The sequence below is a fragment of the Marmota monax genome, unplaced genomic scaffold (genome assembly GCF_021218885.2).
Source record: "Marmota monax isolate L192 unplaced genomic scaffold, Marmota_monax_Labrador192_F-V1.1 WCK01_AAM20220418_F8-fsc01060, whole genome shotgun sequence".
Lineage (NCBI taxonomy): Eukaryota > Metazoa > Chordata > Mammalia > Rodentia > Sciuridae > Marmota > Marmota monax.
Genome location: NW_026692554.1, coordinates 53267 through 63033, shown reverse-complemented (window position 1 = coordinate 63033; position 9767 = coordinate 53267).

Here is a 9767-nt window from a genome sequence, read left to right as displayed (position 1 = left end):
ACTTGACCTGCCTAAGGACCCTGCTTCGAGTCCCTGCCTTGGCTGACACTGAGCACAGGACCAAGAAGGACCAGCTCATCTCGCCACCGCCTGGTCTCGCCTCATTCTGCTCTCAGCTGCAGCTGCACAGTCTGACCTGCTCTCTCCAGATACAGATGGAGACAGGAGTCCAAGAGGTCAGTCCCCTCCCCCCACACGCAGCACCAAGTAAGGACCAAGTCTGGATTGAGAATCCTGCTTCTACCCACAGTCCACGGAACGTCAAAGATGCCTCCCTCGCCTTTTCCAGGAGGGTGCAGACGAGCACTGGGTTGGTGACCCTCCCAACAGCTCTCTGCCCCCTGAGTCCCCATACAGCCTCCCTCCAGTCCTGTGAACTGTGTCCATGTGTCCATGAAATCCCAGCAGCCTTCCTTCCTCTGACTCTGGGCAGACAGTGCCAGCCTCACAGGTACCCGAGATCCCGTGCCCAGAGGGTCCCCCAGTTGTTCCGCTGTGCTGCGCTCACCATCTTGAAATCCTTGGACCTGTGCTCTGGAAGTGCAGTCTGGGGGCAGAGGGCAGTGCAGGAGCACAGAGCACCACAGCAGGTGTGGCTACCCTCCTGGCTTCCTGTCACCTGCAGAGCCTGCAGCACACCCGGTAGGCTGGCAGGGTGCCTCGGGGGCCAGCAGGATGGGTAGTGAGTACTGCAGGTGCATCCCAGGAGGGGATGCTTCAGCTGCCCCAACAGGCGCTGACACCTAATTGCAGCTGCTTTGAATGCAAAAAGAAGGCAGCAGCATCCTAGGAGCCATGACAGCCAAAGAGCTGCCTGGCCCGTTCCTGCCTGGGGCTCTCCTGGAGCATCGGCCACCGTTCAGGCTGCCGTGAGGCCAGGGAGGAGACGGGGGAGGAGGATGCCCAGGTGCTTCTCTGGACAGCCCCCCTTGCTCACTGGCAGGCTGGGGCCCAGCTGGCCGGCAGGTGGCGTCACACCAGGAAGTGAAAGAAAAGGGGGAGTCCATTTGTGCAGTGCTGACACCATTCCAGTGAGAACAGAGGACACGCGCCTTCCCAGCTAGGAATCTGGGACTTTCAGACGTGGGGGTTCTGCACCCAGGCTCGTGTGCGGGCGCTGCGTTTAAAACTGGCATCAACTGCTTCAAGACGACTGCAAGATTCATGCCAATAACTTGGAGATTTTGGGTTTTCTTGACTCAGAAAAACACTAAACAGCAAGCTAAAAAAACCACCATGAAAAATTGAGAGGCCACAGGAGAAAGGCACCGCTTCTCCTTCCACACCTAAGGTCTTCTCATCCCTTTGAACAGGGGCTGCACAAGCTTTGCTGTGCCCTGCAGGGGGTGCGCCTGCCTCTGCCCCCAGGCTCTGGGGGGTCTCAACCATGCTCATGATTTCCACCCTGTTTTAATGATATCCTCCTTGGATGTAAAGCTGGTACCTTACAGATTGCTGCACCCCCTGGTCACCACGAGGATCAAGCCCCCAAGGGGCGTTCCAGTGAGTGTTTTAAATGAGACTTTAGCCTGAGGTGGGAGGAGTAGGAGTTCTCACCAGTGCAATGAAAGACATTAAGAAAGAAGTTAATCAAGCTGCTGATGAAAATAACAATAAAAATTTGTTTGCACTTCTTATATGTTTCTTCCTTACAAATAAATGTACTCTTTAAAATCCTCTCAGCTGTACATAAAAACAGGCTCATTAGTCTCAGTTTGAAATTTTTCAATGTCTAATAATAGAAAACTGGAATCAAAATGGCTTTAAAAACTAAAGGCAATTTATTGCTTCACTTAAAGAATCACAACATTTTGTCCCAGTTTGATAGTACTTCCACAGACCTGGTGTGTTTGTTTCTTGTCTTCTTCTTCTTTGCAGTGACTATATCCCAAGCATGCCTCATGATCACAAGATGGCTGCCAGAAACTCCCAGGCACACAAGCTTCCTCATTCATCTCTTTTTCCAGGTATGTGTGGTTATGAGCTAACAGACTGTAAGTCTAAATCAACTTGTATCTTTTATGTGCTACCATGTGCACAAAGGTTATCTGAAAAATGAAGTCAATGCAGAGGATAACATATCTCAGGCACAGAGAAAGTGCAAGAGAATGGCTAAAAGTATTGTCTAAACAGCTGGATCAAACTATAACTGAAATCACAACCCTGACTTTTTTTTGGAGGGGTGGGGTACCAAGGATTGAACTCAGGGGCACTTGACACCGAGCAATCTCCTCAGCTATATTTTGTATTTTATTTAGAGAAAGGGAATCACTGAGGTGCTTTGTACCTCACTAAGCTGCTGAGGCTGGTTTAAACTTGGGATCCTCCTGCCTCAGCCTCTTGAGCCACTCGAAGTATAGGTGTGCACCACCATCCCCGGCACAATCCTGACTTTTCTATTACAAGTTATCCATAAACGCTGGTTTTTTGCTTGTTGATGGATTTCAGTTATTGTCAATCAAAATAAAGGACAATAAAAAGAGCTCTTCAGCACCAGACACTCACTGCCTTGGTTTCTTGAAGCTCCCAACCCAGAGAGAGAGGACACTAAGCAACCATCTGGAAGTACTAACCTCATGCTCCTGAGAATCTGGACACGATGTGAACTTCTTGGACAGTAGCCACGCCACCCTCCTGTGAGTGTCAATTTCTGGAAACCTGGTTTTAGAGAGAGGGCGGCAGTATACTTCAACACAGATGGTCGCCATGTTCTTAAAGTGTTAGTTTCCCTACTGCCAAACCCAACCTTGAATTTTTACAAAAGAAAGAAGATCATATGTCTACAGATTATTTTCATGAAAGATAACATCTTTCTACTGAATGTGGGCAACGGAAGAACAGACCCAGCAGTCACCATGCTGGGTTTTCCTCGTTGTCTGTCCCTCCTCCTTCATTGTGTGTGAATATCCAAGGGATGCCCTGGTCCCCTGCCTGGCCTCTGCTGAGCCCTGTACTGGGAACAGCAGGGGCATAAGTGGCTTTGATGAAAGCTCAGATTTAAGCCACTCACTCACCTCCAGTGTGTGCATTTGCTCACCCATGTCACGCAGCTCCTGACGGCATGGAGCCGCGGGTCCGCCCCAGCCGCCTCTTTCCTCTTAGAGGATCTGGCTTTGGGAAGAGGGACTCCTCCCTTCCTAAGCCCTCTGCACCTGCTGGAGGTGGGGATGTAATGCCAGGTTCGTGGGACCCCAATAGACCTCCAGGAGCCGAATCCGATACAATCACACAAGAGTCTTTATTGCAAGCTCGAGCCTGGACTCACAACTGTTCCTGACGCAGTGGTCCCGGGGAGTGAGCCCCGGTCCTTTGTTCAGTGAGATTTTATAGGTTTTGGGGGATACTCTATGAGTCACAACATCACACAGCAAATCATCACACACCGCGGGAAAGTCAAACAACAACTCTTAACATTGATTAGCACATTCACTGGCGGGAACTAGTTGGGTAGGGGTGATTGGTTAGTACAAGAGGGGGATTCGTTTGAACTGATTGGTTTAGGCCACGAGGGGTGTACGTGCTGAACTACATGGTTTCCCAACACGTTATCAACCACCATAAACTACTGGGGGTTCATCTGGCATCCCAGGTATTTTCCCTGTCTCATGCTAATTGGGGGTTGCTATGGGTCCTCACCTAGCCTGACTGAGTCAGGGACACCTGGCGCAGCAGATCTCTCCTGTTATTTGCAGACAAACAACTCAGCAGGGTGGGTATGTGCCTAGGAGTGCTCTGTGGGTTTTTCCAAGGACAAGGGTCACACCCCCTTCCTTGGACAGGCTTTGCTCTGAGGTAGAGGCTGGTTTCTCAAAAATGGAGTCACATCAGTTTCTCAGGAACTGATGTTTTCATGTACATGCAAGGTTCATCTCTATCCCCAAATGGTGCATCTCCCCATGCACTCTCCCGGGGAGCTTCACCAAGCGCTGTCCCTGCACTTCCTGCTCCTTTTCCTCAGCTGGTTTCAATGCTCATCTTGCCCTGCATCTTCTGACTACAGAGAGGCAAGCCCAGCTGGGAGAGTTTGGGTCACTGAGTGCTTCCTTCATCGGATTCTCTACAGGGAACCCCTGTATTTCTTAATGCTCTGCTTGCATTCAGCCTGGCTGTCACATCCATTCCTATGAAGAAGCTTTTCCATGTGGCCCAGGTGGTCTCCATTTCTGGACTCACTTTCTGTCCAACTCCCAGTTGTCACCCTCTGGGGACCTTCCCCAAGGAGGGCAGGTGACGTCTTCAGCAGAGTCCCTAGTAGAAGCTGGGCAGACCCATCTTCTATTCACCCAGATCCTCTCCTTCTCCCCCTCGGCTCCTGTGAAAGCAGGCCAGTGTCCCCTAAAACCCTCCGGGGCTCTGAGGTCCCTTTGGGCTTGGACCCCTTAGGGTTGGGGGCTTTTGTTTCTTGGGATGACAGCCATCCTCAAATGAGCCATCAACAGTTAAAATGAAAGGTGCGGCATTCTCTTATTTGGAGAAGGTCTGCTTTATTCTCAGAGATGGACTTTTTCAGATTTGTATTACTTTCCATCAAACACAGAGTCTCTGGCTGGCTGAGAGTGGTGACTTAGGTGGAGGAAGACTTGGTCTCTACAAGCTCTGCAAGCAGGTGACGCTGGTCTTGAATTTCATGAAATCTTTTAACTCATGCACAAATCACTGGGCTACCATTTTTGCCACCTTAAAATGAATGTTTACTGTAGAGACCATGACAGCAGGCCCTGCCACCCTCTGCAGAGCAACACTGGCTTGGTCACGAGCTTCAGGCACCACCAGGAGCACCTGCCCAACTCTCCAGGAGCTGGAAGTGATGGGGTGGCGGCCAGCACTGAGGGGCCCTGTGGATCTGCCTCTGCTTGCCAGTCCCCTGCTGGGGCCACATGGAACCCTGTGGATTGTGATGCTTGGAATCTGACCAAGGGGACCAGGGGAACATTGTCAGCAGACTGAGAGAGGGAGCCAGGTTCAATAAGGAGGTGTCACCTATTGTCCAACCTCTTCTATGTGAAGAGCATGAGGTACAAATGGGTAAGGATGCTTAAGGGCAGAGGTGACCAGCTGGAACTGGCAATTTGGACCCCAGAGGATGGAAGCTAAGCCAGTCACCCACATTCTGCACCCATGGTCCAGGGCAGGAAGGTCGGGGTGTCTGCAGGGGGGCGTGTGTGTCTTGTCACTGCCTGTGGCTCCTCTGCTTCTCCACGTAGACTCTTCCTCCAGTAGCCCAGCAGCAGACCTCTGGCCCAAGGTCACAGGAACCTCCCCTCAGAGTCTTCCTGTTGATTGCTTAGTGTCCTTGGGGGCAGGCAGGGGGAGCTGATACTCCAGGTACAGGACTCCGCCCCAAGTGCAGGGAGAGAAACAAGGTGGGCCTTCCAGGGTATCTGGTTTTTGAAGAGGATTGTTTTCCTTGTGACATGACTTATGCTGAGTGCAATTTTCAGTGGATGGACACATCTTAAGGGCACAGCTCTGAGGGCTTTTAAAAAGCCTTCATCTACGCAGTGAGTCCCAGGTCTAGATGAAGTCACCTTTCCTGGTCAGCACAGGCCCTGGTGGAGGCAGGCATGCTCGCTGTCCATTCTTGGAGACTGGTTTGCCCGCAGCTGCCTGTCAAGCCATGAAAACTACCAGGGCCACTCTTCCACATTCACCCTCCTGCAGTTCACGAAGCTGCATGGGCCAGCTTCCTTCTGAAGAGCACCCACCTCTCACCACTTGAGGACGGCTCCTGTCTGTCATTCTCCTAATGCCATCTGGGTGGCTCCTTCCTTTTCTGTCCACTATGAATAAAGCTTCTGGGAACACGTTGCTCATGTCTCCATCGTGGTTTTACTCCCCTGGCTGAAAGCCAAAGAGTGTTGTCCTAGGTAACATGGTATCTGTTTAACTGAGCCAGGAAGTGACAGCACCTTTCCCAGATGGCGACAGTACTGTGCAGCCTCCCACAGTGCCTCAGTGCTGGTCCCCCAGGCCCTCGCCAGCGTTGGGTGTTATGCACAATAGAGGTGTGTTGCGGGACTTTGCCAGGGCTTTAATTTCCATTCCCCGATGACAAAGACAGTGGGACACTTTTTCTTTCTTTATTCATTTGGGAACTTTCTATTCAACTCTTCTGTCACTTTTCAAAATGCTGCTTGCCTTTTTATTGAAATGCAGTAGATCTTTCATTCTAGATAACAGTATTGAATTAAGAATAGTTTCTCCCCTTCTGTGGATTGCCCATGTATTTTCTTAAGGATGTTTTAAATCATAGATTTTTAATTTTGTGAAGTCTAATTTACTAATTTTTCTTTATGCTAATTGACTTTGTCTTAAGAAACTTTTTCTTGCCCCATGATTAAAAAATATGCATTCTCCTATGTTGTCTTCAAAAGGTTATAAATCTCTTTCTACATTTAAGTCTGTGATTCATTATGACATGATGTATGGTGGGACTTAAGGGTGAAATTTCATTTTTCTCCACATGCATATCAACTTTTTCCAGCATCATTTCATAAAAAAGCTTCCTTAACACCCATGGAATTCCCAGGACTCCTGTATTCCAAAATCAAACAATCATAAAAGAGTGGATCTATTTCAAGACACTGTCCTGTTCTAATGACTGGCAGATATTTACTTTCTTATATTTATTCTAGAGTATTTTTTTGTTTTTGAATGATACAGTAAATGATATTCATTAAATTTCTTTTCCAATTTTTTATTTCTAGAATATGGAAATTGCTTCATTATGCATTAGTCTTGTATCTCATTGCTTATATTATATGGTCTGGTTCAGATATTAGCATTAAGACTGGCTTCCTAACTGTAGCGGACTGTTTTCTCCTCCTCTGCGTTTTCACAGCATGTCTTTAAGGATAATAGTTTTCCATTTTGTTTTGTTTTTTTAAGTGCTGGGAATGAATGCCAGGTCCTCTTGCATGCCAGGCAAGCGTTTTACTATTTAGCAACACTCCCAACCCTAAGAAGACTATTTCTTCCTTACATATTTGACAGAATTCATGAGTGAAGCCATCAAGCCCTTAAGTTTCTTTGTGAGCCATATTTTATTTAATTGATTTGGTCCATGCAGACCTTGATTCCTTCTTGTCTCAGTTTTGACAAGTTTGACGCTAAGTTGCATCTTTCAAAGAATCTGTCCATTTTATCTGAATTGCACATTTTATTGCATAAAGCTACTCATAACATTTTCTTATTAATGCTTCTAGAGCTGTAGTAATTTCTTCTTGTGATGCAATTCATAATGTGCATTTTATTTCATTGGTCTTACTAGGGATTTGTTGATTTTATGACTTCTTTTGGGGAATAAATTTTGGCCATGTGTGCCCACTCATTATCTATGCCTTATTTTCACCCACTTCAGTATTAATTTGCTCTTCTTCTACACACTCCTTAGGTGATGGCTTAGATCAAGAACTTGCAAACCCTATTTCTAAAAAAGGCCCAATAATAAATATTTTAGATTTTGTGGACAACACAATCTCTAAGGCAATGACTCACCTCTGCCATTGTGTGCAAGAACAGACATGGACATTATATAATGTGTGACAATGGTTCTGTGTCAATAAAACTTTATTGGCAAAAACAGGCATCTGGCAGGTTTGTCTTGTGAGCTATAGTTTACTGATTCCTATATAGATTATCAGCTTTAATAAGCTCTTCATTTATAATTAATGAAAATATGTCATGAATATTTAGCCATCTTACAAAGTTTGATATACTCTGATTTTTCACTTTGATTCAGTTCAAAAAGTTTTCTAAAGATTCTTTTGATTCTCCTCTTTGACCCATGGGTTCCATAGAATTGTGCAGATTAATTTCTAATATTTGGAAATTTGCTAAATAGCTTTCTTATTCAGTTTTTCTTGTTGTTGAATCAGGGATTGAACCCAGAGTCACTTAACAACTGAGCCACATCCCCAGACCTTTTTACTTTTTGAGACTGGGTCTCACTAAGTTGCTTAGGGCCTCACTAAATTGCTGAGGCTGGCTTTGAACTGGTGATCCTCCTACCTCAGCCTCCCAAGCCACTGGATTAGTCATGTGCCACTGCACCAGTCTTATTCAGTTGATTTCTAATCTACTTTTATTGGGATCAGAGAACAGATGCCAGAGGAATTTAACCCTCTGATGTTATACTGAGACTCGCTTCATGCCCCAATGTATTTTCTATCTTGGAGAATGTTCTATGGGTGCTTCTGTGTTCAGTTATTGAATACAGTCTTATATATTTAAATTTAAATGATTGGCATAGTTCCACTTAACTATATTTTTATTTTTTCGTATTCTTATCAGTTCTGAGATAAGAGTGTTGAAATCTCCAAGCAGATAAATAGATAGATTTCTCAAATTTCCCTTCAGTTCTGCTATTTTTGCTTCATTTAATTTGAAGTTCTATTTTTAGTGCATGTCCACTTAGGATTTTCATATCATGTTGTTGTGGTGGTGATAGTGAAGAAGGAGGAGGAGGACAATGACGAGAAGGAGGGGAGGAGGGAAAAGATGATGATGATGATGATGGTATCCATTTGAGGTAATGACCCTTCTTTTTTAAAGTCTATTTTATCTGATATTTGCCTAGTCACACTGGAAAACTTATTTGTGTTGAATATTATCTCTTCTTTCAAACTTTTATTTTTTGTTTCTTCACATTTAAAGTATGTCTCTTCAAACCCACATATACACAGCTATCTCATGCTAGACAAAGGTGCCATAAACATACATTGGAGAAAAGATAGACTCTTCAACAAATGGTGCTGGGAAAACTGGAAATCCATATGTAGCAAAATGAAATGAAACCCCTCTCTCTCACCCTGCACAAAACTCAACTCAAAGTGGATAAAGGACCTAGGCATTGGACCAGAGACCCTGCACCTACTAGAAGAGAACGCAGGCCCAACTCTCCATCATGTTAGCATGGGAACTGATTCCTCAACAAGACTCCTAAAGCACAAGAAGTAAAATCAAAAATCAATAAATGGGATGGTATCAAACTAAAAAGCTTCTTCACAGCAAAGGAAACAATCAAGAATGTGAAAAGAGAGTCTAAAGAATGGGAAAAAAATCTTTGCCACCTAATCCTCAGCTAGAACATTAATCTCCAAATATACAAAGAACTCAAAAACTTAACACCAAAAACCAAATAACCAAATCAATAAATGGGCAAAGGAACTGAACAGGCATTTTACAAAGAAGAAATATGAAAAGTCAACAAATATATGAAAAAATGTTCAACATCACTAGCAAGTAGAGAAATTCAAATTAAAACTACACTGAGATTCTATCTTACTCCAGGCAGAATGGCAATTATCAAGAATATGGGCAACAATAAATGCTGGTGAGGATGTGGGGGAAAAGGTACTCTCATCCATAGCTGGTGGGGCTGCAAATTGGTGCAACCACTTTGGAAAGCAGTATGGAGATTTCTCAGAACATTTGGAATGGAACCACCATTGTGCCCAGTCATCTCACTCCTCAGTATATACCCAAAGGATTTAAAATCAGCATACTACAGTGATGCAGCCACATCGATGCTTTAACAGTTCAATTCACAATAGCTGAGCTATGGAACCATCCTAGGTACCCTTCAACAGATGAATGGATAAATAAAATCGGTATATACACACAATGGAATATTACTCAGCCATTAAGAAGAATGAAATTATGACATTTGCTGGTACATAAATGGAACTAGAGATTATCATGCTAAGTGAAATAAGCCAATCCAAAAAAGCCAAAGGCCAAATGTTCTCTCTGCTATGTAAATGTAA